The sequence below is a fragment of the Lissotriton helveticus genome, chromosome 12, assembly GCF_964261635.1.
Source record: "Lissotriton helveticus chromosome 12, aLisHel1.1, whole genome shotgun sequence".
Classification (NCBI taxonomy): Eukaryota; Metazoa; Chordata; class Amphibia; order Caudata; family Salamandridae; genus Lissotriton; species Lissotriton helveticus.
The window spans coordinates 263,790,987-263,815,246 of NC_136073.1; the positions used below are offsets into that span (position 1 = coordinate 263,790,987).

The 24,260-nt window shown below is 47.2% G+C and overlaps 1 long non-coding RNA gene across 3 annotated transcripts in view; it reads right to left on the bottom strand.

Moving 5' to 3' along the window:
* Positions 1-24,260, bottom strand: part of LOC144798639 (uncharacterized) — a 320,650-nt gene that overhangs the window by 202,045 nt on the left and 94,345 nt on the right. The window contains exon 1 of one of the 3 annotated variants that reach the window (XR_013603590.1): positions 8,578-8,710. The exons of 1 other annotated variant lie outside the window; for it this stretch is intronic. This is a non-coding gene — a long non-coding RNA (uncharacterized LOC144798639). Of the gene's footprint in view, positions 1-4,144; positions 4,240-8,577; positions 8,711-24,260 lie in introns of those variants that run through there. One more of the 3 variants, XR_013603588.1, reaches the window with a different exon arrangement.

Consider the following 24,260-nt stretch of genomic DNA (forward strand, 5'->3'; position numbering starts at 1 on the left):
ACTCACCCCTTGTTTGATAATCACTCTATACTAATGATCACATGACGCCCTGATCCCTGATAATCACTCCAGCAATCAAACACCTCATTGATAATCATCCTGTCCTACCTAATCTGCATCAACCCTTCATGATTCCAAGTTCCATACTCACCCAGCCCCCTCATCTGACACTCACCCCCTTATGATATTCACTCTGTCCTGGTGATCTCAGAGAACCCTGATCCCAAGTTCCTCCCTGAGACCCACTCCTGTAATCAAACACCTCATTGTTAATCATCATGTCCTACCTAATCTGCATCAACCCTTCATGATTCCAAGTTCCATACTCACCCAGCCCCCTCATCTGACACTCACCCCCTTATGATATTCACTCTGTCCTGGTGATCTCAGAGAGCCCTGATCCCAAGTTCCTCCCTGAGACCCACTCCTGTAATCAAACACCTCATTGATAATCATAGTCTGATCGTCAGCAACATTTCGTGATCCCAAGTTCCATACTCACCCAGTCCCTCACCTGATAATCACCCCTCCGTTTGATAATTAGTCTATACTGATGATCACATGAGGCCCTGATCCCCGATAATCACTCCCATAATCACACAGACTCATTGATAAACATCCTGTATTATCTGATATTCATTCCCCCTTCATGTTCCCAGGTTCCATACTCACCCAGCCCCTTATATGATGCTCATCTCCTCTGTTGATAATCACTCTCACCAGGTGATCACAGGTGGCCCTGATCCCAAGCTCCTCCATGTTAATCACTCAACCCTCCGATAATCATCACCTCGTACCTCTCTGATGAGCTACCAACTTCACAAATAATTGCCCGACTCCTTTCTGATAATCACCAAGAGTTCCTCTGATAATAATCACCCTGCTGTATTAGTCAGTCGTGCACTGCCCAGTACACCCCTCCATCTAATCACACCGCTTGTTTGACAGTACCATTTCCAATATTTGATTTTGCTCTGTTCTGAAAAGAATACCTTTTTATTTCTTTAATTAATATTTGTATTTATACATTGGTAATCTGTAAACGCTACATGCCAAGATTTTGGCAAAAATGTTAAATTAAACACAAATATTAAAACCAGATCAAACAAAACACCCGCCCTGTCGCACATCCTACATAATTGTAACCTAACATTGTAGGAATTTGAACTATAAGATGTAAGTACAAAAAATGCAAACATATTACAGGGCATGGGTTCAAAATTGTATTAAAGACCTCTCCATAAATATGTCAGTGTCTTAAAAGTAAAAAAAAATCATTAACGGTAAAGTCATAGGAATGGCGCACACATTTCCTAAATTGTGCCCAAGAAATATCTCACTTTAAATTATATTCGTTCTAATCCGGGTTGCCTTATTTTTAAACACAGACCTCAAACTCTGTCTTTTGTAGACTCAAGCTCTCAAACAGCTACTCTAGTTAAAGCAGCGGTTTGAAACACCCGCCGGAGCGCTATACAAGTGTTCGAACCTGCCCACCCAACGCGCTCTGATAGTTACCTAGCCTATTCGCCGTCTGATATTCACACACTCCCTTCTGATAATCTGCCAAACTCCCGTCAGTACCCGGGCAAACATGATAATCACCCGGGTCCTGTTTAAGAAAATAACCAGCAAGCACCTACGGTAGGTAATCTCTCAGCTCCCCTCTGATATACAGCCGGGCACCCCCACCCACACCGAATCATCATTTCTGATAATCGGGCAATCTCTTCGATAATCGCTTCGCCCACTCGAATGCCCCCTAGCCTACCCCCTCCGCCTCTAATATTTGGACAGCTCCCATCCCCTAATGATAACAAAAATCCCATATTCTTTTTTTAAATTGTCTTTTATTATATTTTATTTTATAGTACACTTGTAATATCGCTTTTTTTTGTTAAACTGGGCACTGCGCCCAGCTTCCTTGTGTTACTAACTCCGCGGTGCAAACGGACGAGCGGTCGGATAACTGTTGTTGTGCCCACGCCGGGTCATGCTCAGCAGCGTCAGTGTGCCCAGCCTTCGCCGAGGGCCAAGGGCCTTTGTGTGAATTTAGTGCATTTGAATTTTTCGGCCGTTTTTATTATCGTTCTGGTAAACGCGTGCGTGCTCGCGCGTGTACACACTTATCACATTATTATTCGGTATAATATCACCTTATATGCCACTGAGTGCACCAGCCCGTGACTACTCACTGAGCCCCCAGGGGCCCTGCTCGCCAAAGCAGAATGTCGTCGCCTCGGGCACGGCCCCGATCTTAGGCTTCGCAGGCGGGTGCCCGGCTCCTCGCACACTCTCTTCTGACCTTGTACATGGCACCCCGCTGTCCTGCGTCGAGTTTTAACACATCTATTAGTTCTCAATTAGAAACGGCGGTGCGGTTATGAATCACTTCGAGGGATATCGCAATATAAACAACCGCTCTGCAGCCATTAGCTCTATACTTCCGTGGTATGGTAGGTGCACCACGCACGTCCGTGCCGTGTACAGCGCGTCATTGCATTACTTTCGCAACATTACAGTACACGCGCGTTCATTCTTATTTGCACCCGTATGTATAGTTAATACAATATAACTTATCGGCAATTAGATAAAATAGCCATTGTACATGGAGAACAACGTCATGATGCTCATTGAATGTATGTAACACTAATTGTCGACAGGGTACAGCCAAGTGTGTCGCTGCGTACACCAAATATCCATGTCATCTGCATACGTCACACATGTGTATAAGGGTGCCCCAACGGTAATGTACATCACCATGTAAACTAGGCATATGCACCTACAGGGAGACATTTCTATCGACATTGGGCAACCAGGCGTAGGCGTGCACCAACTGTCAGCGTCGACATGTACACCCAGTGTCTGCACCTACGTCACAACACGGGAAGAAGCCATTCAGGTGTACACCTGACACTGGCATCAGTTGTACTGCACAGACAAGAAGCCACGCCCTAAGCGTGCAACCACTAGTGGGAGCCAAGTTGTGCATATTAAAAGCGCACCAGGCATTAGCTTTCTTCGTCTGAAGTGTACGTCACCGGTGAACCAGACATTTGCATCAATGGTGCTTCGGAAATTAGGATTCAGTGTCAGAATATTTTATCAATGGTACACCTGAAAATTGCATTTTTTTTTGCACACAAAGTGCGCACTAAAGATACACCAAAATGCGCATCAGTTGTGAATCATAAATGTGCATTAGTGGTGCGTCAGGAATTAACATTCTACGCCTCAAGTGTGTAACAAAGGTACCCCATAAAATTAGCATCAATGGTGTACCACACGTGTGCATCTTTGGTACACCAGATTACAGCATGCTATTCCTATGTGACAATCGTACACCTAAAAATAGTATTGCACACCAAAAGCGTGCACCAGAACACATTATTTGACATAACAAGTGTGCACCGAAGGTATATCAAAAATTACATTTCACACCATAAGTGTGCACCAGTGGCATACCAGAAATTACATTTCACACCATAGATGTGCGCCAGTGGAATACAAGACATTAGATTTCACGCCATAAGTGTGCACCAGAAATTACATTTCCTACCAGAGGTATGCGTCATTAGTACACCAGAATTCCAAGCACAAACAACCACGCGTGCACACAACATGCTCTTGAAAGGTGCACCCGAAATTGGCGCTAACCAGGCAAAGGGTGGCCGCACTGGCAAGCCCTGGGAGTACAGTGCACCCCAGAACCACCTTTTCCTAGCCTATCTGCATCCATTACACAAACGCGTCTGGTGGCTGATTGCAGGGATGGGTGGGGGCATGCTGGGTCACTGGGGAGGTGTTTGGATGTAGTCATTAGCCAGGGGAAGGAAGAGGTACCTCCACCCTACCTATTCTTAGGGTTCGGTGCTGCTGACATAATCACATTTAAATAGAGGAGTCACCCCCCCCCCCCCCCCCCACACACACACACACAGACACACACACCCCGCGTTCACAGGGCCGGTGCGGGCTGGGCAGCACGCTGACCGCCGACGCCTCCTCTCCGCGCGCGCACACGCACAGAGCCCGGCGCGCGGCGCTCCCTCCCTCCCCCCTCCCCTCCACACTTCTGCAGATCGATGCTTCATTAGACAGATAGGCCCCGCTCATGCAACCTTGAACGAGTCTCTCTAATTACCTGCGCAGGGGGAGGCTGCGGCCCCTCCCTCCCTCCCGGCCCCGCTCTCCTCTCTTCCTTCTGGAATTCTCTCTCTTCCCCTCGCTCTCTCCTTCTCTCCAGCAGCAGACTGAGGGGATGCTGCTGGGGGGGAATGCAGGTGGGTGGTGGTGGCGGGGACTGCATTTATTCATAGATAGGGGCTGGAGTGCATCTCTGCTGGAGAGGGGAGCAGGCTGGGAAAGAGAGAGACAGGCGGGTGGAGAGAGTGCGCGAGACGGCAAGGGGTGGCGACAGCCCCATGGAAAACAGAGAGACGCGCGGGCCTGGATATAGGGCGAGAGAGAGAGCAGGAAAGAGACACGCGGAGAAGGAGACATACAAGGCTGACTATAGGGCGAGAGAGAATAGGCAAGAGATATACATAGAAAAAGAGAGGGCTGGGTAAAGGGAGCGACCAGGAAAAGAGGGAGAAATGCCGGATTGGTTACAGTAGGAAAGAGACATACTGCGAAATAGAGGGAGACATGCAGTTTGGTTACAGAATGGAGAAAGAGCAGGTGAGACACACACACACACACAGAAGTGACACTATCAGGCGCTGGGAGGGGCAAGAGTAACAGTGAGACATACAGCAAAAGTGAGAGACATGCATAGCTGGGGACAGGCGAGGGACACAGAAACAAAGGGATGCGACTGGGATACATATATGGAAAGTGAGAAATAAGAGGCCGGGCAGCTCAACAGAAAGAGAGAAAAATATATTCCAGTAGACAGATACACAAGAGACGGAGAGGCAAAGAGACTACACCGGTGCGACAGGGGCAGCTGCGCACAGAGGCAATGTGACAGACGAAGACAGCGAGACACGTCATCAGCCCTAGGCCTGGAAGCAGGGAGGCATGGGAGAGCGCTGAGGCGTGAGGAACGAAGATGGAGGAAGAGGGAACCGGGCAGAGAGACCCCGCGAGCGCTCAAAAGAGAGCGCCATCTGCGGACATATGTGAGGCAGATGTATTTGGAGAAGGGGGGACCGAGAGAGATGATGCATGAGCAGGGAAAGGCAGGGGCGGACGGACAAAGGAAATGTCAGAGCCCGAGGTGAAAGGGCAGAGTTCAAGTCCAGAGCAGACATTCATTGAAGCCGCAGACAGCCGGCCTGCACACTTGACTTTCATGGGCGTCCTGGCGGCCTTGGACGGCATTAATGAGCCCTGCTCAGCGTCAGCCCCGCAGGCCCGGGGGAGGCGCAGGGCTGCGAGCAGCTGGAAACGGTGAGATGTCACGAGCGCACACAATGCGTCCTGCAGGACCCGTGCGACCAACGCCCCTCGTCGGTCCGCGGGCTGCAGACAACTACTGAAGACCTTCGGCCCCAGCATCCCCACCATCCCCGACTTCTGAAGCCCCAAGCCGCACCTGTCCTGCACTACCATAAACTCTCCCGCCTCCCCTACACCTTGTCTACTGACGACAAAGTACCCACCGTCCCCATCCCCCTTCCCCAACCTTGTGACAACAGCATAGGGCCATCCCCAGCTCCAGCACCCCACCTCAGGGCCTCCCCACATCTCAAGACACACCTTGGCTACTGATGACAAAATACCCACCTGACCCATCCCCCATCCCTTTCTCCAACCTTGTGACAACAGCATGGGGCCATCCCCAGCTCCAGCACCCCACCTCATGGCCTCCACAGAACTCAAGACACACCTTGGCTACTGACAACACAGTACGCACCTGCCCCATCCCCTTCCCCAACCTTGTGACAACAGCACAGGGTATCCCCAGCTTCAGCACCCCACCTCAAGGCCTCCACAGAACTCAAGACACACCTTGGCTACTGATGACTAAATACCCACCTGCCCCAACCCCTTCCCCAACCTTGTGACAACAGCATAGGGCCATCCCCAGCTCGAGCACCCCACCTACGGGCCTCCACAACTCAAGAAACACCTTGGCTACTGATGAGAAAGCACTCACCTGCCGCAATCGGCCAAACCCACCAGGTTTCAGACAACAGTAGAAAACCGTTCCCAACACCAACACCCTACCTCGGATTGGTGTCACTACAACGCATGCTTTTACCACGCATGCCTTTACAACGCGGTTTTTACCACGCAGTCCATTACAACGCATAATGCTTTTAGGTGCTGGATAGTGAATTATTTAATTTACTATTCCAACTCCAGTCCCCGTGGATAGCAGGGAAGGTGTTGGATAGTATATTAAATACATTCCCTATCCTAGAGCGCCCCCCAGCGCATTGCGTTGTAATGGTTTGCGTGGTAAAAGTTGCGATGTAATGGTAGTGCGTTGTAAAAAAATTCGTTGTAACCGTGCTACACCTCCTACCTCAGGGCCTCAACACAACTCAAGACTCATCTGCCACAATGTCTCCCCAAAACCATGGCAACTGATGACAGTTCTCACCTGCCCCCATCACCCAAACCCCTCAAGGTTCTGGTAGCAGCATTGAACCATCCCCACACCAGCACCATACCCCAGGGCACCCTCACAACTCAAGACTCATCTGCCACCGATACCACAAACTTTCCTGCCTCCCCAACACCTCAGCTACTGATGGCACAGTACTCGCCCGTCCCATCACCCAAACTCACCAGGGTTCAGAGAGCAGCAAAGAAACAGTCCCGAGACCAATACTCTACCGCAGAGCACCCACACAACTCGACTCATCTGCCACCAATAGTATACCATAATCTCTCCTGCCTCACCAACACCTCAGCTACTGGTGAGAAAGTACTCACCTGTCTACATCACCGAAACTCACCAGGGTTCAGACAGCAGGAGGGAACCATTCCCAAGACCAACACCCTACTTCAGGGCCTCCACACAACTCAAGGCATATCTGCCACCAATGCCGCCCCAACACCTTGGCTACAGATGACAAACTGTTCACCTGCCCCCATCACCCAAACCCCTCAAGGTAACCATGTAAAAAACATGTTTTTATTGCTCGTGCTAACTGTACCGAGGTGGATTTGCCCATTTATGACTATTTAGAGCTTCCCTTTTGCATCTTGTCTCTTATTACATAGCTTGCTCAGCCTAAAAGTTATTTTCTTGATACGTTTGGTGAGCATTCCTTCCTTTTTCATGACCTCAAATTTTTGTACCGAAAAGCTTCCTTTGTCATGTAATTAACATTGAAAGCCTTTTGGGGAAACCCTATATAGTTGAGTCTTGTCTTAGCTTTGAGAGCTCGCATGTTTTAGGGGTTCGGGGGAATCTCTGTTGAAGCTGTGAAGCAGGCATATATTTTTTTCTTTAAAAAAAACCCATTTCCAATCTTTGAAATGACATGTGCACAGTATTTCTTTAACACATGCTCTCCAATATCACAAACACTCCTTCCTCCCAAACACATGAACCCGCTGACTTCAGACAACCCATATTAGCTACTAATTGGTCAAACCCAACAACCCTCTGACAACAGCAGAGAACCCTCATGGAGACTGACACGGTTTCTGTGGAACATCAGACCCTAAAGCCTCACCTGTTACGCAGATCTCCAGCATATCAGTCTTCATACAACTTAAGCTATATTTACCTCCAACATTCCTACACCCTAGCCTTTACAACTCACAACCCAACATCCCCTTTTGAATGTTCTTAGTGAGTAGCTACTGACCAAATTCACCTCACTCTACCTACTGCCCTTTAGATAACTCAAGATGAATGTGTGCCTCACACACCCTATTAGCTTTCAGAGAGCACACTCGCGCCTGTTCTGAATGCCTCCTCTTCTTCTGTGAATGTCCCAGATGCTTTGAAACATGCAACTCTCTTCCCATTGCTGAAAAAATCCTCAGTGAATCCTTCAACGTTGGCCAACTACAGACTGATCTCCCTGCTACCGTTACCGGCCAATATCTTAGAGAAAATCATTAACAGACACCTCACCGAATACCTCATTGACCACCAACCCCTCAACATCACTCAGTGTGGTTTCAGAATTAACCACAGTATGGAAATTGCCCTCATCGCTGCCACTAATGATTTCCACATGACTATGCACAGAGAAGACACAGTTGCCCTCATTCTCCTGAACCTCCCTGCAGCATTTGATACAGTCTCCCATATCATCCTCATCCAACTCTTACAAGACATTGGAATCTAAGGACACACACTCGAGCTCCCTCCTAACTGGAAGTAATCAATGAGTCAGCCTGGAATCATACTTCTCCGATGCCAGCAACCTTATCTGCAGAGTTCCACAACAATCTTTTCTGAGCCCGATCCTCTTTAAGACATACATGATCTCTCTTTCACAATTGCCGGTCACGCACGCCCGGCGAACTACTAAAATGGCCAGTCCCCGCTACTGTGCATGCGCAGGAACCGGCAGGAGAGTTCAAATCCTCGCTAATCCCGAGTGGAGATGCTTCGCAATCCAGTTTCGGGATAGAGTAATCCTCTTCCGTTTCACTTACCCTCACTTCCGGGTCGTCGTCCGCCCAGAGTCGGCGTCCTCTCGTCGAGTCGGTGCCTCCGGGACCGGCCTTCTTTTTCCTGATTGTTCTTTGCAACACTCTTGCTCTCAGCTTCGCCGGCTGCATGTTCCAGTCTCCCGGGGATATTTTACCTGGGGTAAAGATACAAAGAGAGAAAAGGTTGCATTATTCATCTATGGTAACAGCACTTTTGCGCTGACATTACTGAATATGGTTTGAATCTTTCTATCAATTATCTGCTGTGGGCACCGTTTCTATGGAAATCTACTCTTGCTGTTGAGTAAAACATACAAATTCCTGAAGATTCCTGAAAGATAAGGAACATTGTTAGGTCTGCCTGAAGTTAAGGTGGAGATTATACAGTGTATCATATAGTGTCTCAAAAAGCCTTATGTTATATAATGTTGGAATTTCTTTATACAGTCATCACATGTCTCTAGTGGGTTTCAGTACAGTTTGCCTTCTACATTTTCCTTTTCGTTATTCTTCAACTCTGAACACTTTATTTCTCATAATTTTTTTCTTTTTTAGATATAAACGCCCCTTTGCTTACACCTGTCACCAGAATTCACGGAAGAAGGGAATTATTCAGGTAGTTACAAGCGCACATAGAGAAGCCTAGATTTTAGTATTAGAAATAATCTGCATACTTACCTCTTTTCTGTCCTTTCTCTCTTGGCTGACTGGTTCTGTCCCAGAGTGGGGAGCGCTGTGGGACCTTTTGTTTCCCTCCTTGTTTTTTCCCTTCTTCCCCGGGTTACTGTTCTTATTTTGACTCAGTTGGGTCCAATAGGTGACCAGGAGATGTTGAGGACCTTTCATCATCTGCATGACGTTCCTGCGGAAACGTGAGTAGAACCTGACACTCTCTAGCCCCCATCATCCACTCTCACAGCCTCAACGTCCTCCCCTATGCCGATGGCATGCAACTCATTCTCTCCTTCACAGACAAGACGCCTAGTACCAGGATGAAGTTCAATGCCTGAATAACTAAAAGTGCCCACTAGATGATGACCAACTATCTAAAGCTGAACACCAAGGCCGAAATAGTGATCTTTGTGAAGAGCACATCTGCATGGGACACCTATTAGTGGCCAATAGAGCTAGCACCAATACCCACCCCACCATTCACAAAAGAACCTCGAGATTATCATTGTTAGCAAACTCTACATGATTGCCCAAGCCAATGCCGTCACAGCTTAATGCTTCCAAACACTGAAGATGCTGAGGAATATTTCCAAATGTCTCTCAATCAGCACTCGGAAACTATCATGCATGCCCTGGTCACAAGCAAGCTGGATTACGGGAGCACCCTCTGTGATCAACAAACAACTGATCCAAAGGCTGCAGAACATTTAGAACCCGATGGACAGAATCACTTTCAACCTCCCATGTCGCACTCACATCACACCTGAAGGAGCTCCACAGGCTCCCCATTCATAAACGAGTATGGCCAGGTACCGCCGAGTCCCCCTCCCTCATCCCAGCAAACCATCCTTTTAACTCAAACCTTTGGGACCCTCCATAGGCCCGTCAGATCCTCTGCCCTCTTCCGCCCAAGGCAACAATGTCGACAACACACCAGCTTGGATTAAGCGTTGGAAAAACCACGGCCATATTTTATTCATAACAATAACAAAACATTAATCTCAATATTTACACCATTTATACAATACGCAGTAAGAACGGTCCATTACATTGATATGTACAGTGTGTCATTTGGCTATTCTTAACATGTTTCTAATACATAGCCATTCCTATCTTAAGCTAAGTGATCAGCAACATTATCTTTCTGCGTATCCCTGTTTGAGCCTAGGGCAAGGTCAATGACTGCTCCAAGATCAAGGTCAAGTTCGGTCCCACCCTCCTACCGGAGTGACCTTGCGCAGGAGGCCCAGTTAGCCGGAAGGTTACCTCACCACAGGCACCCCCTATGCCCTCAACATTATCTCCATAAGAGGCTGTGCAGTTATGCCCTGCTTACTTGTGCCCTTGCGCATGTGCTGGGTTGGCCAAACAGCCTACCGGAAGCGGAACTTCCCGTCCCCCGCATCCTTCCAGGCTACCGGCTGTAACTGCCCCTAAAGTTGCATCTGTCCCTCCATCAGGCGTCCCCATTTGACAATTGTGATGCCTGCTAAGGACCGTAAACTATGCCCACCAATCATGACCTTACAGCCTGACCAAAGGATACAACTTGACTTTACATAAAAAACAACAAGTTTGCCCTAGAGGGAAAATTCGGTTAGTACGATAAACTATTGCATCATTACAATATCTATTACCTTAACTACTAGAAAAACAAGAGAAGCAAATCTACACATTCATAAAACTTCTCCTGCTCAGGGGATGGTGGGTGGGGAAAAGCCCCTATTGGAGGGGCCTCGGTCCTGATGCCCTTGCGATCTGATCAGACTGTGGAGCGGTGGAGAAAGAGACCGCTCCTCTTCTCCACAGCCCTTTTTTTGCCCACTTGGCCGGGGAGCCGGTTGGAACTGGCTCCCTGGCCATATTTCCATTGTATGACCCGGAAGCGCTTCATGCGCTTCCGGGTCACAACCCCCGCATCCTATCAGCTGCAGGCATGGGGACAGGAGCCGCCCGCATCACTTCCTGTGAGCACGAACACCTCGCCCCCCGCCTGGGCTCCAAGGGACAGGCGCGACCGTCATAATTGCCGCGTGCCCAAGTCCTGGTCTCGCCTCAGTATATGTCCAGGTACTGCCGAGTCCCCCTCCCTCATACCAGCAAAGCACACTTTTAAATCAAACCTTTGGGGCCCCACATAGGTCAGTCAGATCCTCTGGCCTCTTCCCCCAAGTCAACAATGTAGACAACACACCAGCTTGGATTAAGGGTCGGATTAACCCCGGACGTATTTTATTCATAACAAAAACAAAATATTAATCTAAATATTTACACGAATTTTAAAATACGCAGAAAGTCCGGTCCATTACATTGATATGTACAGTGTGTCATTTGGCTATCCTTAACATGTTGCTAATACATAGCCATTCCTTTCATAAGATCAGCAACATTATCTTTCTGTGTATCCCTGTTTGAGCCTACGCCAATGTCAATGACTGGTCCAAGATCAAGGTCAAGCTAGGTCCCACACCGCGCAGGAGGCCCAGTTCGCCGGATGGCTACCTCACCCCGGGCACCCCCTACGCCCTCAACATTATCTCCATAAGGGGTTGTTCAGTTATGCCCAGCTTACTGGCGCCCATGCGCATGTGCAGGGTTGGCCAAACAGCCTACCGGAAGCCAAGCTTCCCCTCCCCCGCACCCTTCCAGCCTACCAGCTGTAACTGCCCTGGAGTTGCATGAGAGACCCTCTGTCCCCCCAGGTGTTGAGGTACTGGGTTTTTAAGAACCGGCACAGAACCGGTAACCCAGCGGTGCCAGGGGATCAACACCCAGAGACCTCGGGTTCTCCTGAGTCAGACCTACAGAAACTCGAAGTCTTCTAGGTGAAGTCAAAGATTAGTTTATTGGCTGCAACCAAGGTAACAGGGTCCTAGAAGTATAATACGAGTATATTCTCAGGAGACTGCACACTTTCACGAAGTCAGGCTTCTCTTCTTATACGTAATTTTCAGCCTTGGGCAAAACATTCCTAGGATTCGTGGTATTTCATTTATAGTTACTGATTACAAAAGAAAAGCAGAGTCATGATGACATGTACATATTTCACGTCGTGCTGCCCATAACAAATCATCCGGCAAGGCCCAACATTTCATCAGATATCGCTGGACCCCTAATAAAAACGGTCACCTCCCCATCATAAAGTAAGTGGAGAAAAGGAGTGGAGAAAGATGTGAGCGAGATATGGCAGGTGTGCGCGCTGAAATGGTTTTATGGCTGGTTGAGCCTAGATGCTATCTTGCTCGGCCACTGGGAGGGAACTGACCTAACGAGTTCGGCCTGGGGCAATGGTTCTAACTTGTACTGGGGTCAGGGAGAAGTCGATTAAGGAGTATGTGTCCTTGTGGAATCAAATTCAACTGGATTAAGGCCTATGAAAAGGGCAACATGTAGCTAAGGGTTTTAGAATGTAAATGACGATTTCGAGGTGAAATCGTCACTCGAATACGCCGAAAATACATGTACTTGATGTACTCGTCATTCTCGGTCTTTTGATACCAAATTCGTCCTATTTCGACGAAGTTTTTATTCTCGAGTCCAGTACTATTATATGAATCCAGATTTTTCAGAACCACAGACCCTCCTTTTGCCCTTACATAGGCAATTAATCTATCCTTATGTTAATCTGAGTCCAGATCTATATTCCTAAAGTCATTGAGATGTTGCCGCAACATCATTCTAGTGCTGAGTTCATTTCTTGACACAGGCTTCCTTACACATGATGTAGCACAGAGGCCACATATTGCAGGAGCACACTGTATGCATAGACAGAACAGGAAAAGAATGGCTAAGACCATCCCAATGACCATCAGAATTTTCCATCCCCAGGCAGATATCAGTTCCCAGAACCATCCCATTAACGACCAATCTCCTTTATCCACATGAATAGATTCGGAAATCTTATGTAGTTTGGAGATGGCCCCGTACACTGTCGGAGCATTATCTGGAATAAAAATGCAACAACTGGACTGGATCAATTTGCATACTCCACCTCGGTCCGCGAGTATTACATCCAAAGCGACCCGGTTCTGAAGGGTCATAAGTCGATCCGACTGGAGCTCAGCAGTCAGGTTACTAAGGGCACCAGCAGTTTCAATCACGGTGGATTCAACTACCCTTGTCAATTGCCTTATGTTTCTGCTGTTAGCCATGGCTCCCCAGAACGGCAGAAAACCCATTGCAAAGTCACCAAATTCTTGACCTGCAGTGTCTTCTTTACTCAAAACACCTCTAACTACCCTTGTCCGATGGTAATCCGCCGCTGCTGTGTAGGTGGGAGGTAACAGGAATGAAACAAAACATGAGCCCGAGAAGTCAGGGGGCAACCATGTATAGGCTCTATCATGGCAGATGAAATAAGTACCCTTAGCGGCTAAAAAGGCAGGGGAAGTCTGAGATCCAAAAACATACGTTTCTGTACAGACACTCTTCCCTAACTGAGCTCTGGGATTCCTGCCAATACCTTGCAGACACAGGTGACCTTGATGCGGTACGATCCAGATAGGGGACGATCTTTTGGCTTGCTGTTTCTCACTTAATGTAGTGCCATATCCGGTCACATTCCAACCTACGTATGCAAGTATCTCATCATCCGGGGTATCTTCGTAAGAAGTTACTTCCTTGATCATGTCAACTATACCTTTGACTAGGGCGCTAGTCTTGAGGTTTTCTTTTACAGAACGTAGGGGTTGGATTTCTCGTGCATATATGAACATTGTCCTATATGCCCATACTGACCCATTGCGACTAAATGGCAGGACCAAATAGGGGATACCTCTATCCGTGGTGTGGGGCATGAGACCACACACCCAACAGTTAGTTGTGTTCATTACAAGTTGGTGTTGGTGTAATAACTGAACGAAGGAGTTATTGATGAATTCTAATCTCCTATTTGATTTGTGGTCAGGAAAAGGGTGGAAAGAATGAGAGGAAACAGTAGGAGGAGGTATGGGTGATGTAGTGGGCGCAAATGTCACATGAAGAGAGAATAAAACATAGCTTATCAAAAAGACCATTACGCTGAATAGCATAAAAATACACACTATTATAAAAAATTTCTTCGTCATCGTGCTCAAAAGTCTCTGCTTAAAGTTCATTTGTTTGGCAGGCCTCTCCACATCAGGAAACTCCATCCTCTCTAAGGTGCTGCCCGCGGTGGTAGGTTGTTTCTGCTAAAGGATGCTTCCGTCAGTCTAGGGCAGCTCCCTTGGACCAACCGGAACCAGCGACCTAACGTCGTCAGCTGCACCCAAAAGTCTTTAATCAACCGCGACCCTAGCAGCGGAACCCGGATGGCGGTTCGAGAAAAACAAAAATAAGCAAGTTACCTAGATGGGAGAATCTGCACTTTCAAAAATAGGATTTGGGGAAAAACACATTTTTTATTAGTCCACAGGTTTTTCTCTCGGATCATAAAATAAATCACTTTTTACTTTAGTCTCTTTTTCTTGGTCGCAAATTGTAGCGTCTTTTCCCGGGTACTGTCTGGTCCAAAAATAGTAGTTCAGGTTCCACAGAGTTCAATTGTTCTGGTGGTGGCGCAGTTTCTTGAAAAATGTTCCTACTTTCACAATCAGGATTGGCTTCTTTTACACGTTCATAAGTTGTGCGCTCTGAGTCAGTGCCTCCTTTCCGGACCCATTGGTCATGTGGCAGAGGGAAGGGTATCTTCTTACAATGGATCCCGTGGACCCAATTGGCCTTCCCCTCCACCCTAACAGCCGACCTTGTAGACAGGAGGACGAGGTGAGGCCCGGTCCATCTGGGCTGGTCGTTTCTTGTCCTCTGGAAGTTTCGGACAAGCACCCAGGAACCGGGGTCAATGGAGTGACCCGGTGTCTCAGAGACCGGAGGCAAGGTGTTGTGGACCTGTTGATATAAAACACGCAATTTAGCCGTCAATTCATACAAATAGTCAAGCAAAATGGGGTGTTGCAGCTCGCTAAACTTCGTGGGCCTAGGCACTCCCCATATGTTGGCTGGCCGACCAAAGATTATTTCATAGGGGCTGAGTTTCATTCACGAATGCACAGTCATTCTGGTGGATAGGAGTGCTAAGGGTAGAGCGTCAGGCCATTTAAGACCTGTGCTCGCTTGGATTTTGGCCAATTTAAGTTTAAGTGTGCCATGTTAACATTCCACTAATCCAGCTGATTGGGGGTGATTTGCAGCGTGGAACCTCTGCCTAATGCCTAGCCCTTCACACACTTTTTTCATCACACAGCCCACAAATTCACTTCCGTTGTCAGACCAGACCATTCTAGGCATTCCGAACCTGGGGAAGAACTCTTTCACAAGGGCTTTCGCTGTGGACAAGGCAGTATTGTCCCTTAGGGGATAGGCTTCTACCCATTTTGAGAAGGCACAAACAACCACGAGCACGTATTTTAAGTTGTTGCACCTCTCCATATGTATGAAATCTAGCTGCAAAACCTCGAACGGATACGTAGGAGGTGCAAAATGACCAGCTGGAGTTGGGGTTCCACTACCAGGATTGTGCTTCAGACATACCATGCAATTCTTGACAACATTCTCTGCACACTTGGGAATCCCTGAATTTTTCCACACTGGGGCCAACAACTCGCAAATCCCTTTCGCGCTGATATGGGCCACTCCATGAGCCATTGTAACCACTGCAGGCACATATGCATCGGGTAACAACCATCTCTGTTGCTCTGTCAATTCAATCCAACAACCATTTGCATCCATTCTCCCTGTACTTTCTCTCCACATGCTTAACTCTTTCTCCGTGGCCTCAGCTTGGATGGACTTCACACTTTCTATCGTGTCTTCACATATTCCAACATCACCAGTCCATCTTTCTGGGCTCACAACATACATTCGGCTCATCACATTCTTTGCAGTTTCCTTAGCAGTTTCATCAGCGAATGCATTTCCATGACCAACATCATCAGTCACTTTCTTGTGAGCACTACATTTCACGATCGCTACTTTCAGGGGCAACGTCAGTGATTCAAGAAGCTCATTCACCAACTGACCATGCTGAATCTTAGCTCCATGCGAAGTCAGGAACCCACGTTCTCTCCACAATCGTCCAAAACTGTGAGCCACTCCAAAAGCATACTGGCTGTCGGTATAGACAGTCACTTTCATTCCTTTAGATAACACACATGCTCTCGTCAGTGCCACGAGTTCAGCGGCTTGAGCTGAACCATGTGGTATTCGCACAGTTTCAATGACTGTGTGCAAAGTTGTGACAGCATATGCTGTAGTCACGTTACCATTTGGGAGTTTAAAGCATGAACCATCCACCCATAATGTACCATCACATTCAGCAAGAGGAGTGTCGAACAAATCAACTCTCCCTTTCGTCTCTTCCTCTGTTCTAAGGAAACAGTCGTGCTGTTCTGAAGCATCCGATTCCTCTGCAATTGGTAACAATGTGGCTAGGTTCAAGGTACTGCACCTTTTTATGTGCACATGGCTCGCTAGTAGTGTCAATTCATAACTGGACAGTCGAGCACTAGTTAAGTGCTGTGTCTTGGTCCTATTTAACAACGTGTCTACTGCATGCGGGACCATCACGATTAGTGTATTATTCATTACTAGACCTGCAGACTGTCGAATAGAAACAGCTGCTGCTGCTGTGGCCCTTAAACAACTTGGCAATGCTCGTGCTACCGGATCCAAAGTTGACGAAAAATAGGCGCATGGCCGCTGTCTATCTCCGTATAACTGAGTCAGCACAGACAATGCACAGCCCTCCTTCTCGTGGACATATAATGTGAAAGGCTTACTGTAGTTGGGGTTACCTAACACAGGGGCCGAACATAATGCTGTGCGTAATTCAAGAAAACTTTTCTGACACTCATCAGACCAAGGAATGGGATTGGGTGTATTTGTACACGTTAGTGCCAATAAGGGTTTGGCTAATAATGAAAAATTTGGAATCCACTGTCTACAGTACGATGTAATGCCCAAGAAAGCACGCACTTCTCTCTGTGTTCTTGGCACATTCAATTTAGCTATTGCCTGAATTCTTTCTGGGGTCAGTTTCCTTCCCTCCTTCGATAAGAGATGACCTAAGTAGGTCACTTCTTGTCGGCAATATTGAAGCTTGGAAAGTGACACCTTGTGATGCAGATCACATAGATGACGCAGTAATGTCAAAGTGGCCATCTTACAGATTTTCTCAGTATCCGCAGCGATGAGCAAATCGTCCACGTACTGTACGAGAGTGGCACCTTCGGGCAAAACCATTGTGTCAAGCTGACTTTTCAGAGCTTGACTGTATATTGAGGGGCTTTCACAGTAGCCTTGAGGGGCGCGTTTAAAGCGGAAACTGCGACCTCCTAAACTAAAGGAAAAAATATCCCTGCTTTCCTCAGCAATCGGGATACTGAAGAAAGCATTCTTCAGATCAATCACCGAAAACCAAGAGGCAGAGACTGGAACCATAGTCAATAATGTTGTAATGTCGGGGACAACTGGGAATTGTGGCACCACTATCTTATTTACTTCTCTAAGATCAATCACAAATCTATACACAGGTGGCTGAGAAGGGTCAGTTCGTTTTAAAACAGGCAGAACAGGACTATTGCAAACATTGCCTCGTGTTTCTTCAATTACGTCTTTTTCAATCAATTCGTAAACAATCGCTAGCAAAGCTTTTTCGCCCTCATTGGATATTCTGTATTGGGGAATTCGTGGCCCAATACAGAAAAACCTACGGAAACGTTCATTTCGCCAGACATTCGACTTCAATGTTACAACATATGGTGGAATTTCTAAAAGACCTACATCATTCGGGCCAGTAGCCCAAAGAATATCTGGGAGAAGTGCCAATTCTGCTGGAAGTGCATTTCTCGACAAATACATGGGAGAAACCACTTTCTGACCTAAAGTAAGTTGTACTCCTGAGGGAGAACAGTACAAAGTCGCATACAATCTTTTTAGCAAATCCAATCCTAGCAAATTTTCACCACAACCTGTTGTCAAAATAAGGGGTGCTTCGAATTCACATGGACCAACAGAAAGAAATAAAGGGTCAGAAATCGGATTTCTAACCGGGGCGCCAGAAAAACCTACGGAAACGTTCATTTCGCCAGACAAAGGTGCGCCAGGGAGTTTGGAGTGCATAATAGAACTCTTTGTAGCACCAGTATCCAACAGAAAAGGTTCTGACACACCCGATGTAATCACCTCAACGTAAGGTCCACTCTGATCTACTGGAACTGAAACGACTCCCTCTCCTTGTCTAAGGCTGTCCTAGCAATCATTATTCTCCCACTGCTCATCTTCTGTGTAATACTCATCAACGTAGTATTGAGCTGTCCTGTCAGATACGTTATTTTGCTGGTCAAACCTGTTCATAGAGTTTTGTGGTGGAAGGGGACGTGCGTCCTGAGGGGCGTTTCCACGCCCTCTACCTCTAGGCGCTTGCTGACTGCCACGACCTCTTACGCTAGAAATTCCATTTGCACGTTGTGGTAGGGCAGGACAGTTATATTTGTAATGACCCTCTTGTTTGCAATATAAACACTGGTTGGGACCTACGCGGTTTTGATTGTGATCGAATCTTTGCAAGTTTCTCTGATATTGTTGAGGCTGCTGAAAAGTGTTCTGGTAGTGATTCTGACCATTATTATTTTGATTACCACCACCACGTGGCGGATAGGCTTGCTGTAGCAAAACCTTCGTTTTGAGTTCTCTAGTTTTCTTTTCTACTTTATCTTTCTCATCTTTGTCTCTATTCTCGTAGTACTGTGCGGTAGCTAATATCTGGGCTGAAGATGAGACTGCCCAAGAACTTTCCGAATCTTTTAATTTCCTACACAAATCTGGAAGCAGATTGTGCACAAATTTATCGACAAACAGTCTCTGACCACCTTCTGTGGTCATATCTTGACCGCTGTGGTCAATGAATGTTTCTTCAAATCTGGTGAAGAAATCTGAAACAGTTTCTTCTTTCTTTTGCTTGCATGCAGATAACTTATCCCAATTTACGCGTATTGCAGGCATTATCGTTTTCATGTAATCTACTATTCTACTAGGTAGTTCCGCTATCAGAGGCTCAGGCTTGGCACCACCAACTTGTCGTGCATCTGCAGCAGTAATATTAGCCCACGTGTCACCTAATTCCTGGTCATGATCTACATGACGAATTTTTCCCCATAAAGGCTGTGGAACAACGTTCCCGAACAACATATCGATATCGGCCAAATTCATTATACATGACCCAGCAGTTTGCGACAATTCTTTATAGTACCCTGCAGGATTTTTACGCGGATCTGGTAATGTTTGTTTGAGTGCTAAAACTTCAGCTCGCTTCCATGGGACATGTACCCATACACGGTGAAAGTGTGGCAGGACAGGTGGGACAGCTGTCGCGTCACCCTCCCTCCACTGTGGGGGAACCTCTCTCATAGGGTATTGTCGTGCCTTTTTCCTACTAGATGCACTAGATTCCGATGGTGACCCAGAACTGCTTCCCTTACTTCGATATGATAATAGCATTTCAACTGCTTTTTCCACATCGGGACCTACAATCATACCCTCTCCAAATTTAAATCGTACACGACACATCTCTTGTGGGATGCATTCTTGATCATTGTCTTCTAAATCTTCGCCAAGAAAGACGCACATCTGTTCGAACACATATCTCTGTGTCGCTGCTTCCCATTGGTGGAAGACTTCCATGACAGACTGTACATCATATTTTGCAGTGTCCATGACCCATTTCCGAGCTAAACTATTCAGGGAATCTCTCTCTTGATAATCAGGCAGTTGACTTCGCAACTGTCTTCTTCCTATGTTAGGGGTCGTAGCGGGCGACCCGAAAAGAGGTAAAAGAAGATTAGTAACAGTGCTGGCCATTTTCTGCCGAATGGAAGGTGAAACTGAAGGACAAACAGATGAACAAACGGGGTGAGGTAAGGCGGGGGTAGAGATGGCAGAAGAGGTATCAGGAATAATAGATGTGGTACTAGGCAAAATCATAGAGGGGGCATTAGGAGATGTAGAAAGTACAGTAGGCAAAATCGTAGAAAACACAGATGAAACAGAAGTGGTCGGTGGGCCTGGAGGAGGCTGCACCGAAGAAGTAGGAGCCAGCTGAAGAGCAGCTGGTGGGTGCTGTGGAAGAGCCGGAGGCGCAGCTTGTGCAACTAAAGGTTGCGGGGGTGCTGTGGCATTCTGCGCATAGGGGGGTGGTCAAGTTAATAATTGCGACATTAATGGGTCTTTTTCACGCTCTTTTCCTGTCCCTTGCTGAAAAGACGGCAAAACTGGATAACACTTATCTATTGCCATTTTACGTTGCCTGTGCAACTGCTCATTTATCTGCTCTTCCTCATTATCTTTAAACTGCACGGCAGCTTGCATTACTGAAAGTCCCCCTTCTCTCTTATTTTTCTTAGCTAATTTAATTTCTTTTTGCTTGGCTTCTTTGCGCCATAAGCGGAAAGAGTCAAACATCGCCGGCCGGGCTTTCTTTTTGAAGAGTTTAACTTCAAGGTTGTCTAAGATTTCAGAATCGAAGCTACCATATTGGGGCCATTTTAAAACACCATCTTTCCTAGTGTATTTAGTCCATACCTCGTTGTAAACGATGGGGCCTACCCCATGTTTAAAGTATAGTTCGTAAGTTGGAGTTCCAACTGGGGGAACCGGACATGAGTCCTCCAATCGGGAGTCCCTATTATTACTACCAAGACAAAACCAATTCCCGAGTCTAAGACTAGGCATCCTCGCTCTCTAGTCTAGTTCCAAAACTTCAAAGGATTTATCGATTACGATATTTCTCGTGAATACACGAGTCCTTCGGTTATGGTGCTTGCAAGAACCAATAAAAACCTTTTGTATCTCCAAGATACCACAAAGTAAGTCCAACTAAGGACTGGGAGACGCTCCACTTATACTTAACTGAAAATATCGATGGCTTCACCAGAAGACTCGTCTCAGCGTTTCGCTCTACCGAAAATTTCAAGGGTCCAACATCAGGGCGATAGCAAGGGCAGCAGTCCTTGTAGCCGTCGGGAAGCGGGGAACCTCGCAGCAAAGACCTTCGGACCACGTCGACATGCAGGGGTCGATGAGGTGGTGCGCCCTCCTCCGGAATTTCCACACGAAGCTCCTCACGATCTTCAGGCTGACTGGTACCACTGGAATCGCCCCAAACGCTGGGCGCCAACTGAGGTACTGGGTTTTTAAGAACCGGCACAGAACCGGTAACCCAGCGGTGCCAGGGGATCAACACCCAGAGACCTCGGGTTCTCCTGAGTCAGACCTACAGAAACTCGGAGTCTTCTAGATGAAGTCAAAGATTAGTTTATTGGCTGCAACCAAGGTAACAGGGTCCTAGAAGTATAATACGAGTATATTCTCAGGAGACTGCACACTTTCACGAAGTCAGGCTTCTCTTCTTATACGTAATTTTCAGCCTTGGGCAAAACATTCCTAGGATTCGTGGTATTTCATTTATAGTTACTGATTACAAAAGAAAAGCAGAGTCATGATGACATGTACATATTTCACGTCGTGCTGCCCATAACAAATCATCCGGCAAGGCCCAACATTTCATCAGATATCGCTGGACCCCTAATAAAAACGGTCACCTCCCCATCATAAAGTAAGTGGAGAAAAGGAGTGGAGAAAGATGTGAGCGAGATATGGCAGGTGTGCGCGCTGAAATGGTTTTATGGCTGGTTGAGCCTAGATGCTATCTTGCTCGGCCACTGGGAGGGAACTGACCTAACGAGTTCGGCCTGGGGCAATGGTTCTAACTTGTACTGGGGTCAGGGAGAAGTCGATTAAGGAGTATGTGTCCTTGTGGAATCAAATTCAACTGGATTAAGGCCTATGAAAAGGGCAACATGTAGCTAAGGGTTTTAGAATGTAAATGACGATTTCGAGGTGAAATCGTCACTCGAATACGCCGAAAATACATGTACTTGATGTACTCGTCATTCTCGGTCTTTTGATACCAAATTCGTCCTATTTCGACGAAGTTTTTATTCTCGAGGCCAGTACTATTATATGAATCCAGATTTTTCAGAACCACAGTGTCCCCATTTGACAATGGTGATGCCGGCTAAGGACCGTAAACTATGTCCACCAATCATGACCTTACCACCACAGGCCAGCATAGTTGACCACCTATCTGCCCCCCCCCCCGACTTCAGAAGGTCATGTCCTGCTCTGCGTCCCTATTAGCCAGGCAAGTAAATTCTCCAAGAACAACACATTTCCCCGCTTGGTAAGGTGCATGCCATCCTGTATGCAAAAACGGCTCCCCCCGGATTCACCCGTGCACAATTGTCTGAAGTTTCGGGGATCGGAATAACTTGTCACCACGGACGTTGATCCTTTTTACTGAATAATTCAGGGCCCAGAAAGACTCCCACAAGTACGGGAGCACCCTCTGAGCCGGGATCAACAGAAAACTCACCAGAAGGCTGCAGAACAGTTAGAACCCGATGGACAGAATCACTTTCAACCTCCCTTGTCGCACTCACATCACACCTGAAGGAGCTCCACAGGCTCCCCATCCATATACGAGCACAATTGAAACTCCTCACCCACACTTTCAAGGCACTACTTCACATTAGCCGAGAATACCTCTACAATTGCACCTGCTTTCACAAACCTTTCAGACATCTCCGCTCATCCGGACTTCTGCTTGCCAGGGGCGGCTCCTCCGTTAAGACGGACGAGCGTCACCCAACTAGTTTAAATGTCTCCAGAGATGAAAAAATAAAATGGCAATAAAGTTCATTTATTACCATTTTATTTTTCAAAACCCCATTCTAAACCAAGCCTCAGCAAGGGGGGCAGGGCTTTCTGCTGCTGCCAGTCAGGCAACAGCAGAAAGCAGCGATGGGCAGGGCACTTTAAGTTTAAAGTGTGTATGTATCGTTGGCTGGCCATCTTGCGACGGCCAGCCAGACATGCACATTTTACACCTCTCTAACCCAGCTGTCTAAGACAGCTGGGTTAGAGACAGAATAGGGCTCCATTATCCTTCTTCAGAAACACTGAAGGAGCTGCTCCCTCCAATACTGGCGCTTCTTTCATGCTGCATGAGAGTAGCACCAGGATTGGTTTCCTGGGTCCAGCGTTGGAGCCTGCCTGCCTGGAGAAGACCCAAGCGAGGAGAATGACTCGCCAGGAAGGTAAGTGGATTTTTTAAAATGTATTTCCTTTTTTTCCAACCCACTCCACCATCTCTGTACATGCCTGCTGCCAATGCAGCTTGCACAAATCCCACACATACAGAATACCAGGTCCTGTGGATGAGCCTTTTCCTACATTGCTCTTAAAGTGTGGAATGACCTGCTACTATGCTTAAGAGCCTCCTCCTTACTTCAGTTCTGCAAGAAGCTTAAGAGCTGGCTTTTCGAGTAGTTCAACTATGCCCTAGGTGGGGCTAGAATCACTCCTGCTCAGCGCCAGAATTCCTTCCCAGGTGATAGTGTGCTATAAAAATCTGCATAACATGTTAATTACATACACTCTTTCGAACCTCAAATAACTCAATGTTAACCTGTTCTCCAACATGCACACTACCAACCTTTAAACAACTAAAGACTAACCTGTCCTCTAACACATAAACCCCAACAGCCTTCAGAGTACCCAATACTGACCTGCCCTCTAATATACACACTCTTTCAACCTTTGGACAACTCAAGATTCACCTGTTTCTTAACACATAATCTGCCAACCTTTAGACAACACAAGACTAACCGGTTCCTCAGAACACATCATAATGACCTTCAACAGAAGGCTCACCTGCCCCTAGCACACATCCTACTGGCCATTCGCGGCTTGAATGACTCGCAGGTGGGGGGGGTCATGCAGGGGTTCCCGCGGGGGGATGGGTGGGGGGTTAATTTAAAAAGGAAAACTTACCTCACCGGGTCCTGCGCCGCCTCCACTGCTGGCCGGGTCCCACGTTTTCCTGCTGCTTCAGGAGAACAGGAAGCAGGCATCCTCCCTCCCCTCCCCTAAGCCAATCATAACGATGCAATGGTAGCATTGTGATTGGTGTGGACGGC